The sequence below is a fragment of the Eulemur rufifrons genome, chromosome 10 (genome assembly GCF_041146395.1).
Source record: "Eulemur rufifrons isolate Redbay chromosome 10, OSU_ERuf_1, whole genome shotgun sequence".
Classification (NCBI taxonomy): Eukaryota; Metazoa; Chordata; class Mammalia; order Primates; family Lemuridae; genus Eulemur; species Eulemur rufifrons.
In genome coordinates, this window is record NC_090992.1 from 13,183,254 (window position 1) to 13,198,305 (window position 15,052).

At 39.8% G+C, this 15,052-nt stretch overlaps 1 protein-coding gene across 2 annotated transcripts in view; it reads left to right on the top strand.

Annotated features, from left to right (window-relative positions):
• Positions 1-3,271: 3,271 nt before the first annotated feature.
• The window catches only part of LOC138392934 (serine/threonine-protein kinase MARK2-like), a 44,032-nt gene continuing 32,251 nt past the window's right edge, over positions 3,272-15,052 (top strand). For both annotated transcript variants that reach the window (XM_069483852.1, XM_069483851.1), the window contains exons 1-2: positions 3,272-3,774; positions 12,451-12,713. The gene's annotated coding sequence lies outside the window, so the exon portion shown is untranslated. The remainder of the gene's footprint in view (positions 3,775-12,450; positions 12,714-15,052) is intronic.

Here is a 15,052-nt window from a genome sequence, read left to right on the forward strand (position 1 = left end):
TATTGCATTTTGTAGACAATAAATATGAGACAGGAAGACAGTCTCTTGGCCCCTTTAGATGTTCTTTCCAGCTCCAGCACTCACTCTGCCGGGAATGGTCTTGAGGACAGGCTAGAAAAGAGAGAAAATGCAATTAACCAGACAGTGCTAGGGGGAAGAACTGGGGCTGAGAGCGAATAGGGGGCCGTAGAAAAAAGATGGGCCAGAAGCTGAAGCAGGATGACCTATCGGTTTCAATCACACTGGTGAAAACTTAAGGGAAAACGTGGTTGAACCCATCTGACATTGGTCTTGAAAAAGGGGCAGATGCTAATGAACCTCAAAAAGTAGAGATGAAGGCCAGGCACGGTGGCACACGCCTGTAATCCTAGCACTCTGGGAGGCTGAGGCAGGAGGATTGCTCGAGGTCAGGAGTTCAAGACCAGCCTGAGCAAGAGCGAGACCCCATCTCTACTAAAAATAGAAAGAAATGATCTGGACAGCTAAAAATATATACAGAAAAAAAAAATTAGCCGGGCATGGTGGCACATGCCTGTAGTCCCAGCTACTCGGGAGGCTAAGGCAGAAGTATCGCTTAAGCCCAAGAGTTTGAGGTTGCTGTGAGCTAGGCTGACGCCACAGCACTCTAGCCAGGGCAAAAGAGTGAGACTCTGTCTCAAAAAGAAAGAAAAGAAAAGCAGAGATAAAAGAAATCTCAATCATCTCATCTTGCAGATGGATAATTTGAAGCCCAAAGAGGAGAAGGGACTTTCTTTCCTAGGGTCACACAGCAATTCCCATGGCTGACCTAAGACTAGAATTCTCACTATTCAAAGTTCAGTGTTTTTCTGGCACATAACATAGACCAAAGGGTAGTCTCATATTTGAGCAAACAGCAAATAGATCATTAACTTCAGTAATATCACAGTTATAATACCTAACTTCTAAGCTAAGTCATCCACGTGTACAGTCATTTCTGTGGCGACAGAAACTAGGAAGACCCTATGTCCAAACCTTACCTAAATTCCCATGGCTTCTCATTTCTAGCTTTCCCTCCTCTCAGACCATGACCAGCCTATCACAACATATATGTCTCACTTTGCCTTTGACTCCCAAGCTGATACTATCAAAGAGGCTGGAAACAATCAAAGATATCTGTTAGAACTAGGTGTGCCCACAAGACTTACAGAACCAGCGAGTTAATCATATTAGATAGTGAATACTCTTTGAAGCCATGTCAGATCAGAGATCAGGACTCTTACCCAATAAAATGGTAGGAAACAGAACCATTCTAGAATATCTAGGGTAATGTGTGGGATGGAGTAACAAGAGTAAATAAAAGAGGAAGAGAAGGTTAAGTCTACTACTGAGGGTTTTGAGTTGCCAGGTCCCATACCTAGAAGCTCAGAAGGCTGGACAAACAGTCTACATACTTAACCTTTCTTCTTTGCACATACAGTAACAATCAAAATATTAATAATAAACATAGTCATCACTTACTGATCACTACCTACAGGCAATATGTTGAGCCCTTTTTTGTTACTTATAACAGAATACCTGAAACTGGGTAGTTTATAAAGAAAAGAAATTCATTTCTTACTGTTATGGAGGCTGAGAAGTCCAAGGTTGAGAGGCCACATTTGGTGAGGGCCTTGCCGGTGGGGACTCTGCAGTCCTGATGCGGCACAGGATATCAGATGGCATCAAATGGCAACGGACCTGAGTGTGCCAGCTCAGGTCTCTCCTCCTCTTCTTATAAAGACACTAGTCCCAATCTACTGATAACCCATTAATCCACTAACACCTAATCAATTAATCCATTAATTGTGAATGGATTAGTCCATTCATGAGTACAGGGCCCTCAGGACACAATCACCTCTTAAAGGCTCCACCTCTCACATTGGAGATTAAGTTTCAACATGAATTTTAGAGGAAACAAACAAACCATACCAGCACGTTATTTGCATTTTTCATTTAATCCCCACCTCAATCCCATGAAATGTAGGCATCATTATTCCCCATGAAAATCAGAGTGATGAAGTTATTTGCCCATGTTTGTTATCAAGCTGTAGGACCAAGACTTGAATTCAAGTTTGAGTTCTTTTTTAAAATTTTATTTATTTATTTATTTATTTAGAGACAGGTTTCACTATATTGCCCAGGCTAGCGTGCAGTGGCTATTCACAGACGTCATCGCTGCTGCACTACAGCTTCTAACTCGTAGGCTAGAGGGATACTCCTGCCTCAGCCTCCAGAGTAGGTGGGACCACTACTCGCCACTGTGCTGGTTTAAATTTGAGTTCTTAATCACTATATTTCAAAGGGTGGTCGGGAGGATTAAATTCAAATTAAAAATTTTAAAGTAAAGCACCTTGCAAAGCATCAGCTCTTAGTCCGTGCTCCTTAAATGATAGTTTGTGTCCCTTCCTGACCTTCTTCACATCCCTTGGTTTATCATCTACTAGGAAAGGATAGTAAGGCTCTTTGGTGAAGAGGGTTTCTTTGCCTGCAATGCTCAGTCCTCCGTTGCCAACTCTCAATCCATCTCTTGTCAAAGTCACTGAATTCCTAGCCATCTAACTGGGGGACCAAAGTGGAGAGGAGGCCAAGGGAACATCCTCAAAGCCATCTTTTCCTGTTCCAACTGGAGGCCTTGGGCTCTTCCAGCCATAGGCGAAGGGCTGTCCTGGGTTTGCTGTGAGAACTGGAGCATCTCATTTTCTTGTCTGGAAGTCAGTTTCCCTTTGGGAGCGAGAGAGCAGGGCTGGAGGTCCCGAGGGGAACATGGGTCAGTGGCAAAAACAATGTGATTGGCAAGTGATTTAACTTCTCATATTCCTGCCCCATCTTCAAAAGAAAAGATAATAAAACGAGTAGTTGTACGTGGTTCACAAGGCTGCTGAACTAAAAATAATTCACAAAAAGTGCTTAGCAGAGTGCCTTGGCTATGGGAAGCATTCAATAGATGTTACCTTTGTTACTGCCTTAAGGAATCCTTTGCGAATGACTTTAATTCACAGATGTGCTCGATGGCCTACCTAAAGAGCGGCTCTAGAGTCCTGAATTTAGCGCTTTCCATGGCATGAACAGCCTCTGCCTCAAGTGGAGGGCTGCAACTGGCACAAACAGCTATAACAGTGGCCGCCAAACGCTCACTTCCCTTTCCCGCCGCCCCGCCAGGCGAGAGCCCGAGACTTCCCCAGCTCGCCCACCTCGGTCACCATTGGCCGTCTCCTCGCTGGCGAGACTTAGGCCCCGCCCTCCTCTCGCTGGGACCACTCTGAGGCGATCTCAGGCGGCGGAGGGGCCGCAATGCATCCTGGGCTTTGTAGTCCCTCCGCCCAGCTGCTGCCGGAGAGCGGAGCCTCAGGGTACGAAGAACTACAATCCCCAGCAGCCTGGCGGAGACCGGAGTGAGGGGGGCTGGCGTCATGTGGGCGTTCGGCCTGGGCGGGCTATTTCTCAGGGCGGCGGCAGCGGCAGCGGCAGCCGCTCGGGGAACCTGGGCCTTTCGTTTGGAGCGGCTGCAGGGGGTCCCGGAGCGGCGAGGCTCGCGGCCTTCCCCATCTCGCTGGGCCCCGGCGGTCCCTCGCGGGGTTGGGGGGGCCACCCCCTGGGCCGGGCATTGCCCCGGGCGCCGCCGCCTCGCCTGGCCTGAGGGGAAGAAGCCGCCGGGCCTCACCGCGCGGCCCCAACACCTCGGGAGTCGCCGCCACTGCTCTCCGTGCTCCGGGCTCGAGGCTGCCTCTCGCCCTTCAGCTGACGCCATGAAGATCAAGGATGCCAAAAAACCCTGTAAGATGAGGGTTCGGGCCCGCCGGGTTGTGAGGGCAACGTTGGGCCGGGTCTGGAAGCCTCTTGGCGGAGCGGCTTGGTTCCGAGTCCGTGGCTCTTCGCCGGCGCCTGACCCGGGATGGGGGCGGAGGGACCATTTCAGCACCTGATTCGAGGCACCTGTCCTCCGCATCCCCCTATACATGCTTGGTGAGCGCCGGCCGCCCCCTGGTCCTTTCCTCCCACTTCCTCCTGGAGATATGGGAGGTGCAAGAGGAAATTTTTGATTCGGATTTTGTCAAACAAGACTAGAGCTGCCAGCTCCCTCTCCCAGCTTCCTTTGAAGTCAGGTTGAAAAGAGGTGGTCCTGGCTGTCTGATTGCGTGGGGGGTAGTTATCACCCATTTTCACTGATTTCTGGGCGTCCTGCCTATGTCTTTGAAATCCCACTGGGTTCCTGGGAGTTGTCAATGTTGTTACAATGGAGCTTTTAAACGCACGTGCATGTAACCTGTGTATAGATAATTGCCTTGGTTTGTTTTTGTTTAGAATATCAACTAGTTAGTGTTTGTTTTAGAAAATATAAACAAAAAGAAGATAAAATCACCTGTATTCCCGGCACCAGAGCCAACCACTATTAATAAATATTATGGTGAATAGGTGTAGAGATTTTTCCGTGACTGTATATGCGTTTACTTTTTCTAAAAAAGACATTCTTAACATGCTTTAAAATAGAAGGTCAACTTTAATTTGTTGCCTTTTTTTAGCGTTTTAAAAACCTTTTATTCCTGTCATTGGTTTATTTAATTACTCAGCCATTGTGATTGTCATCCATTAAGTATAATCTCTCAGAACAACTAGAAATGTGGAGATTCCTGCTCATGTCCTAGAGTTGTGTTGATATTTTGCAGTTTTTATAGTGTTTCATGTTGTAAGAAATCTTCAGCTATGAAACAGAGCACTGACTGCCAGCCCATCAGATTTCTTGAAAACCTCACCAGAAAGGCAGCAAGCCAAAGTACTCTGAAAGCTGCTAATTGTTAGTTAAATGTGAGGTAACATGGTCTTAATTTTGCAGATGAGGAAATTGAACTTACCGAGGCCCAGAGTAACTTTTCCAAGGCTGCACGAAACCAGCTGTGTGTTAATGAGGTTCAGAGCCCCAGGTGGGCTGACTTAGTCCAGTGTTCTTTCTTCTGTGCTCAGAGAGCGTAGTCTAAATATGTAGAGAAACCTTTTTTTATCTGGTAGTTTTATCGGCTGGTTAAAAAAATTTGTTCATAGTGATTTCTTGTGATAAATGAAGTGTTCTTGTGTTGGTTGTTAAAGGACTCCGTAAAACCCTGATGCAAAGGCTTAAATGACAAAGTAATGCAAAAATAACTCTAATTTACTTTACCTTTGCTGAATTAAGCTAATGCATCTTGAACAGGTTTAGTAATGTAGAACACTTGACATCTTCCCTCAGTGCATACATTTGCTATCTTAGAATTTCATTTGGCGAAAGAGTTTATGACAAACTCATTGTGACTCTTAATAATGGTGTTTATTTTCTTTTTGTTATAGTGATTTGATTATGTAGATTTGAGCAAACTATTGTCCTAATCAGGTATGAATACCACCTGCATTGTTGTTGTTTTTTGAGACAAGAGTCTTGTTCTGTTGCCTGAGCTAGAGTGCTGTGGCATCAGCCTGGCTCGCAGCAACCTCAAACTCCTGGGCTCAAGCCATCTTCCTGCTTCAGCCTCCCAAGTAGCTGGGACTACAGGTGCACACCACCACACCTGGCTAAATTTTTCTGCTTTTGGAAGAGATAGGTCTCACTCTTGCTCAGGCGGATCTTGAACTCTTGAGCTCAAGCGATTCTCCCGCCTCACCTTGGCTTCCCAGAGTGCTTGAGGCTAGGATTACAGGTGTGAGCCACCTTGCCCAACCCCACCTTTTTTTTTTTTGTAAGTTGATTATTACTACATTGTGGTACTTTGTGAGACTATTAATCTTAAAATGGCCATGCCAAAAAACCAGTCAGTTAATATGATTTGGAAGCCTAAAATAATATTTCTGGTTTTTGTATGTTAAAAGATGACTTTACTGCTTACTATATTCATTATAGTAAAACATAAAGAGGATCTCATTTTTTGTGTGTGTAGTAAAAGAAGGTATTTCAACCATGAACTGCCCTGGAAATATTTGTAACTGGAAAGTGGTATTCTAATTTTTTTGTTTTGTTTTTTCATGGGCACTTCTAATACTATAATTATTCAATTTTTAAACAATTAAGTTTAGTGAAAGATATGTTTTCTCTTAAAAGGTTTTTTTGGAATAATTATAACATTTATTGACCTCTTAGTATATGTAAGGCAGTGTCTTTCCTATGCATTGCATCATTTAACTCTTAACAGCAGTACTAGAAGCAGCTGCATACCATACTGATGAACAAGTAACCTTGGCTTCACACATTTTCTTACATTATTCACCCAAGTGTTAGAAAACATGGCTTTTAGATATCTCACCAATATATTACCAGGTTATAAACCAAATGCATATAACCAGAAAATTGTAAAAGGAATTGGTTTTATGCTCTAAACTGTATTACTAGAAGAATCACATTTGAAATTATGTGTTAATTCAACCCCAGGGGAAGGGGAAGGAGAAAATCAATCTTGTGTTCCTCCATACTCTAACATGATTTCTTAAGGTATAGGTTTTTCAGCTTGTGCTTTGCCTACCTATTTGGCACACAACTGGATTAACAAGTTGATGCTAAAAGATGACATACATATATATTTAAATGTGATGTGATAGGGGTTTTGAGTCTGTGCTTTTCTAACCTAAATAAGATACTTGAAGTTTTTGTTAGGACTGGAGAAAACTGTATAGCGTGTTTGTGTAGTTTGCATCGGTATAATTTGACTGGCCTGCTTGTAAATTTAGTTACTACATAAGAATTATTATCACTTCAGTAGATAATTAAGGTATATTTGGAGGGAATAGTTTCTAATATAGCTCTCCTTAGACATAACTAATTTATTAAAGAGAAAAATATTTACCCAGCCCTCTCCTAAGGAATCATAATACTGAAGGTGTGAAGATGGTTATTTTCTTAGTCTGTTTCAGAACACCACCATGTTTGTTTGTAATGATTACCAAAAACAGTAAAACGTCTTGGCCAAGAACTTGACACCTATCTGAAATTTACCAGTGTATGTACCCATTTTAGAATTTTGTTCCTAAAAATAACCTATAATGTTTTTAATTATTTTCAGCATTTTGCCTAAAGAACAATTAAATCTTCATATGGGATAGGATCCCTTTGGGCTGAAATCTGTGTGGAACCAATAGCAATTAAATAGCTCTTTAGTACTTCACCACCACTTCCTTACCAACACTTAGTATTAATAAAATACCATGCTTAACACACCTTGTTAGAAATTAACATTCTGTTCTTATGGCAAGATATCTTCTGCTGTTTGATCATTTGAAAAGGTGACTGGACATGCAGATTTCTCCTTTTGCGTACATAATCTACCTGGTAAGGAAGATAATTTTTTTTTTTTTTTCCTTTGAGACAGAGTCTCACTCTGTTGACCGCGCTAGAGTGCCATGGTGTCAGCTCAAACTCATGGGCTCAAGTGATCCTCCTGCCTCAGCCTCCCGCCTTGGCTGCCTTGCCACCATGCCTGGCTAATTTTTTTTGTTTGTTTCTAATTTTAGTTGCTTGGCTAATTTCTTTTATTTTTAGTAGCGGGGAGGGGCCGGTCTTGAACTCCTGACCTCAAGCAATCCTCTGGCCACAGCCTCCTCAGAGTGCTAAGATTACAGGCGTGAGCCACCTGGCCTGGCCAAGGAAGATAATTCTTGATAGCACTCTATAACCTATTAACTTTTTGAAGGCTGAATGAACAGATCATGAGAGATTGTGGGAATTCTCACAGTCTGGTATTGTATATTTGCCATCATCAAAGTGCTTATTTATATTTATGGAATGTGTTTCTCTTTTTATTTTTTTTTTTTTTTTTTTTTTTTGTTGAGACAGAGTCTCACTTTGTTGCCCAGGCTAGAGTGAGTGCCGTGGCGTCAGCTTAGCTCACAGCAACCTCAGACTCCTCGGCTTAAGCGATCCTACTGCCTCAGCCTCCCGAGTAGCTGGGACTACAGGCATGCGCCACTATGCCCGGCTAATTTTTTCTATATAGATTTTTAGTTGTCCATATAATGTCTTTCTATTTTTAGTAGAGACGGGGTCTCGCTCAGGCTGGTCTCGAACTCCTGACCTTGAGCAATCCACCCGCCTTGGCCTCCCAGAGTGCTAGGATTACAGGCGTGAGCCACCGCGCCCGGCCTGTGTTTCTCTTTTTAAATGTATATTTTGGTTTTTTTCCTTTTCACCTTGGCAGTGAATGTTTATTCTCAAAGAAAGTGATAAGAAATGTGTAGGTTGTGTGCAGTAAGTAGGTTGGTGATGCACTGGTGACCTACTTTTTAATTATCCCTTGCCAGAAGCAACAAAGCTGTAGGTATAGATACTTGCTTGATTTCTTAGGAAACTGTGGTATTTTTCTTACTTCATGGAGCTATTAGGTGGACCTGTGGTTGTCCTTAAATTTTTATTTTATTTATTATTTATTTTTTTAAGAGACGGAGTCTCACCATGTTGCCCAGGCTGGCTTGGAACTCCTGAGCTCAAGCAATCCCACCTTAGCCTCCCGAGTAGCTGGGACTACAGGTGCTCAGCATTTGATATAATTTAAAAAACATAAATGAGAGATTTAATATGTTGTGATAATGTATAGTTTTGTTTAGGATTTTTTTTTAACTGTTTGATGGTTTCATGCAAGTAGCATGCCTAAAAAGCCTTTTAAAGAAGTTGTGGAAAGTTTTTATTTGTTTTTCTTCATCATTTTAGTGACAATTATACCTTATATCTAAACGGTGATTTTCTTTCTGTACGACTCAGTAAACATTAACACTTTTGTGTACTTCATACTTTAAAAACAGGAGTTCCGGCAGTGGAGGATGGACTACTACATATAAATGAGCCTTTATACTGCTGGCTCCAGAATGTGTGTGTGTAAATACAGGTTGAGTATCCCTTATCTGAAATGCTTGGGGCCCGAAGTGTTTCAGATTCAGATATTTTTGGATTTTTGGAATATTTGCATTATACTTAACTGTTGAGCATCCTAATCTGAAATTCGTAATGCTCCTATGAGTATTTCCTTTGAGCCTTACGTCAACTCTCAAATAGTTTCAGATTTTAGAGCATTTGGTTTTGGGATTCTGGATTTTTGGATTACGGACATTCAGCCTATATATATTTTTTTATCACCTTTTATACATGTGTCTTTAACACTTCACTACACGCGTTACAGAGTGGCCAGAGTATGTATTTTGGAATTGGCTGTTGGTATACCTTTGGAGTCAGAAACCTTGGTACTCCTTCATAGCTTTAGAAAAGTAAATGATTTCTTATTCCGCAATATTTTATCTGTAAACTTGAAATGTTTTGCTAGCCAGTAAGGTTCCTTTGAAACTTAATTCATGGTTTTGTGTAAGCATTAAACACTCTATGTGAGTCAAAGAAATGGCTGTATTCAGATATTTAGAAACCTTGGGAGGAGTTGCTTCTGGCTGAAAATAAAAATGGCATGAACTTTGCACCTGGTAATGCTTTAGCTTTGTAGTTTGCTCCCCGAATAACATTTTTATATTTGTATGTATATTTTGACACCTATGTTTGTCTGACACTAAACACTGAAAGAAAACTTGCAGGTTATGTTTTTTCCTAATGTATTTTGAATTTTGGATGATAAAGGTTTTTAGTTTAATAAATCTCACCTTGTACAAATTTTCCTATCCCAGAACATACTTAATGTGGCAATAGGGATTTCCACCCTTCCCCAGGAAATGTAGAATTAAGCATAGGTGAATTCATTTTGGTTATATAATATCAGAAGGATTCCTTTGTTTTATCTAATGTCCACTGAAAAGTGTCCTAATTACATGTTTTTGCAGCAGACTGAGACATTTCTGAAGGCATCTCGTTGGTTATGGGATCAGTAAATCTGTTCCTGTTGTTTTCTTTGAGTGTGTTTGTGCAAGCAAACACTTGGTGTAAATTTCCTGTGTAACTATTAGTAGTATTGCTGCTTGCTTCTATGAAGGGGATTTGAGGGGCAGGGGGCGACACAGGCAAGGAGGCGATCTATAACTTTTTGCATGAATTTCTTAAAGCAAAAATTCCAGATTCATGAATAAATGGAAAGCAAAACTTACTGATACCACCATCTTTTTACATAGGGGTATGTTATTGTATGGTTTCTGTAAGTGGCCTTACCATTTATTTGAATAGTGTGTGCTTATTTAAGATGGTCTCCATTGCAAACCACCCAACAAAATTGAGAAAATTTAGTTTCTTCTGCTTCTGTTGCTTCCTGGTTATTTATACCAGCCTAAAGGTGACATAAATACATAGTGCTTGTTTGGGGTCTTGTTGGCCCTAGTTTCCCAAATTACGGTCCAAAGTCATTTTACTTTTTAAAAAACTGTTTCTTTTTTTAAGAATGGCAATTTGGGTTTCAAATATAAAAGCAAATGAACTATTTCTCCAAAAGAAGATAATGAGAATTATTCCTTCCTCATATTTAAAATCATGTAATTTTAGTAAATGTGTAAATTCTGAAATGGAGAAATGTCTAGAATCCCTTCTCGTTGAATACTATGTCCCTGGTTTTCTGATGGTACACACGAATCAAGTAAAATCTGAATACTTAACAAAATAAAGTAGGATTTTAGAGAGAATATTCCTTAAATTTTACATAAAAACTGTCATACATGTTTTGTTGCCAGGCATTTTATAATCCATGTATCTTCAGTATTATCTATCATAATGGTTAAGATCCCAGAGAATAGAAATAGACTTTCTAGAATGGAATCCTGTCCCTGTCACTTACTAACATTTTGACCTTAAGCAAATTTCTAATCTCTCTGCCTCATTTACTCGTTGTGAAGTGGTACACTCAATAGAAAAACCCCTACTATAGGAATATTAAGGATAGAATGAGCCAATACATGATTACCATACTTCTGGCACATATGATTAATATATTTCTGGCAGACAGTGAGCCCTCAGTAAATGTTAGCTGTAGTTCTATGGAAACTGAATTAGTTGAACTTTAATTCAAAAAATTAGAGTTTTGTAATTTATATTGTTACCATACTGATTTTTTTCCCCCAGCCTTGGGAACAATGGTAAAACACTATCTTGTAACTATGTAAAGATTATGGCCAATGAATGTAAGGATATCACATTGTATTATAGAATTGAGTGTCATAACACAAAGGAATCAAGTGGCCAAAGCCAGTGATTTCTCAAATTCCATTTAGATCTGGCTATGGTAGAATCTTCTGGATCTATACAGTATATAATTTTTAATAGGGTCCCAGATCTTACTCTTAAAGATTATTGTCCAGTATCTCTGAGATGAGGTACTGGACAATATAGGAATTTCCTATATTTTAAAAATACAGAAATCTGTATTTTTTAAAATGATACCTAGGTGATTTTGATCTTCTACTAGATTTAGGGTACCTTAGCCTTACTTTACAGATGTATCTTAAGGAGCTCTTGTGCATTCTGCACACTGCCACTAAGGAATTTTTTTAGTTTGCAGTAGACTGTGCCACTCTTCTGCTGAGAAAATCAGTAGTGCCCCATTGCCCAACCACTTCAGGCCTAATCTCTTATCCTAGTGTGCAAGGCCCTCAATTTCCTCAGTGTTACTCTTTTTCTTAGTTCCCAACTATATTGACTTACGCCTGTTTGCCTTTGGGTAGGCTATTTTTGTTTTTAGTATTCCCTACGGTCAAACACCGGCATAGGGTTTTAGCATTCTTTCTGTTAATCTATATGTTGTATGTAATTTTATTTTGCTTATCTCATTCTTATGTATTTAAATTTCCCTACTAGATTGACCTCCTTCAGGGCAATAATTTTATCGCCTTCACCCACATTCCTATTCCCTGGTGTAGAGAAGGTACTCAGGAAGTATTTATTGAAGGGAATTGGGGAAACTAAGATCCAGAGAAGTTAATGGCTTTTCCAAAGTCATATAGCCCAGTTTAGTGAGAGAGTGCCAATTTCCAAACCCAAAAGACACTGTCTGCTAGAATGTGCTTGTCCCTGAGTAGACTTACCTTCAACATTATTAACAGCTAATTTCATTAGCCAGATATACCAAAGAAACTTTAATATACTTAATGAGCAAAGAAAAAGATTTCTTTTTAAGGAGGAACTTTTCCCTTAGGTTACTTGAAGTGATTATAGGCCAATTTTATTAAAGTCTTTATAGAAACAAAGATTTTCAAGCCCTAGGTGATGACCTATTTATTGAAGCAAAGTTGGTCCAAATGTTTCCCATTCCCTGGGGCACATGATAGGTATTTAATAAATGAAAAGGAGTGCCTACCAGACTAGGAATTAAAAGGGCCTGGCCATCTCTAAGCATCCTATCTTACACATTTTTAGAAAACATACAAATAAAACTTTGAAGGGGAAAAGGTGAGTTGCACATAGAAGATGTGTCTTGTCCAGTAGATATTATTGACTGAATGCATTGTTTAGGTAAATGAAATTTATGGCTAATTAGTTCCTAATTTGCATTCTAAAATCAGTAAATACATGTTTTTAATTCACAGCTTTCCATGGTTTGGCATGGACATTGGGGGAACTCTGGTAAAGCTCTCATATTTTGAGTCTATTGATACCACAGCAGAGGAAGAACAAGAAGTTGAGAACTTAAAAAGTTATTCAGAAATATTTGACTTCTAATGTAGCATATGGATCCACTGGCATTCGGGATGTACACCTTGAACTTAAGGATTTAACACTTTTTGGCCAAAGAGGGAACTTGCACTTTATCAGATTTCCAACCCAGGACCTACCTACTTTTATCCAAATGGTAAGCGATAAAAACTTCTCAACATTACAAAGAGTGCTATGCGCTGCAGCAGGTGGTGCTTACAAGTTTGAAAAAGATTTTCACACAGTAGGTATCTGTTACTCAAAACCAAAAATTAACACCCATTGTGTTCAAGTTTTTAAATATGAGGATAGGTTTCCATCTAGCATATTGTTAGGATGCCTCTGCAGATGCAGAGGAAGTGTTCATTTAGGGTATTTTAAACATCTTTATGGGATGACTAAAAATTGCCCAGATTTGGTCATGTTATTGCATATAATATTTGGTAAAACCTGCTAAGTTTAGGGCTATGCTACAAAACTACAACAAAAGGGTTGGGTTTTTTTTGTTTGTTTGTTGTTTTTATTTTTGTTTGTTTTTGTTTTGTGTTTTTGTTTTTGTTTTTTGTTTGTTTGTTTTTGAGACACAGTCTCGCTCTGTTGCCCAGGCTAGAGTGCCGTGTTGTCAGCCTAGCTTATGGCGACCTCAAATTCCTGGGCTCAAGCGATCTTCCCACCTCAGCCTCCTGACTAGCTGGGACTACAGGCATGCACCACCACACCTGGCTAATTTCTTTCTATTTTTAGTAGAGACGGAGATTTCGCTCTGGCTCAGGCTGGTCTCCTGACTTAAGTGATCTTCCCTCGTGGGCCTCCCAGAGTGCTAGGATTACAGGCGTGAGCCACCATGCATGGCCTAAAAGGGAGATTTCAGTGAATTTAGCAGTGTATAAAGCCAGATGTGAATTGACTTCGAATTATTTTCCCTAGTGTCATCCTATGTTTGCATCGTTTTACTTATTTATTTATCTATTTATTAATTAGATAGAGAGAAAGGGAGAAGGAGAGATAGATGAGGTCTCACTATTCTGCCCCGGCTATATTAGAACTCTTTGATAGTGATCCTCCCACCTCAGCCTCCCAAGTAGCTGGGACAACAGGCATGTGCCACCAGGCCCAGTTGAATATTATTTATATGGTCATTTTTTTCCAGGGCTATCTCCTTCCCAAACTCCAAATTTGGAAGCCAGTGTCTTTTGGTTACTAGATACCTGAATGAAAATCCCTGTTATCCCTTTTTTTTCTGGTTTTAAACCATCAACCCTACCATGTTCCTGTCTCAAAAGGGGTGATTTGAATATGGAAAGAGGACTGTGAGTATTGGTTTCAGTTATGTGCTGTTAGGGGTTTGCCAAGCTTCTGGTCTTTTCCATTAGAGTAAAGATTCAAAGTTGGTATTTGAAGCTACTAAAATTTGTTTTCCTTGAAAATATAAATCCTGAAAGTCATTTAAGAAAATTCTGTTAATAGAATATAAGTAATCACTGTTCACGTAAGTGAGCCCTTTATAATTTCGGGTAGTTTAAAAATGCAATTTTTATTTGAATGTTATTGGTTTTGATGGATACTGTTGCTTTGTATTTAATTTGAGCAATTTGAACACAAATTTCATGAATTTGAGACCAGTTTGGACATGAGACTGCCAGTTTTCTTGCCTGGAAGCCAGCTTTCATCTGGCCATTGAAGATACTGGTATCCAAATGTGCTTCTAATTTTTTAAAATATGTAACAGTATTTTCTAATGATGAAGTTCTGTAAATTCTTTTTGTTGATAGTTATTAGGCAAATATTTGAGCATCTAGCACATGTCAGGTATTGTGCTAAACACTGGAAGAACACAGCTGGGATTAAGACACTGACTTAGCTCTCAAAGAGTATGATATTCTAGATCACACAGATAAGTAAATTATAAGTACAAGTACCGTGCATTATAATGAATACTATTCCAATGAAAAAAAGGTGTCATAGGAACACAGAGTGGTACCTGACAACTCATAGAGAATTGAAGAGCTTCCTAGAGGAAGTGATATCTAAACTGAAATCTTTATAAGAAATATTTTATAATACACCATTTATTAACCTGAAAAGAATTTAATAATTTCAAACAAGCAAAGTATAATATAAAGGCAGGATATTAAGGTGTTTACATACCAATAGGTTGATTTACTGGTATGCTCATACTCAGAGGATATAATGAAACAGTTAGATGTTTGCACCTTTACATAGATTCATGAATACCAAAGCTACAAATGCCAGATTGATGTATATTTTATTGGAAAATCAGATACTGCTGGTGGGATTGCTGCTCGTGGCACACATTTGGTAAAATTCTAAATGGTAAAAAGCACAGTATTCTCTTGGGTTGTATGGTGGTTGAATTCCTAGCAAATTTAGTATATATTAAAACCATGTGAAGAGTACTTTGTGTTTATACATAGAGGTAGATAAGTTACTTTGTTCTTAGGCTCAGATAATTATAAACAAATTTTCTCACTGTCA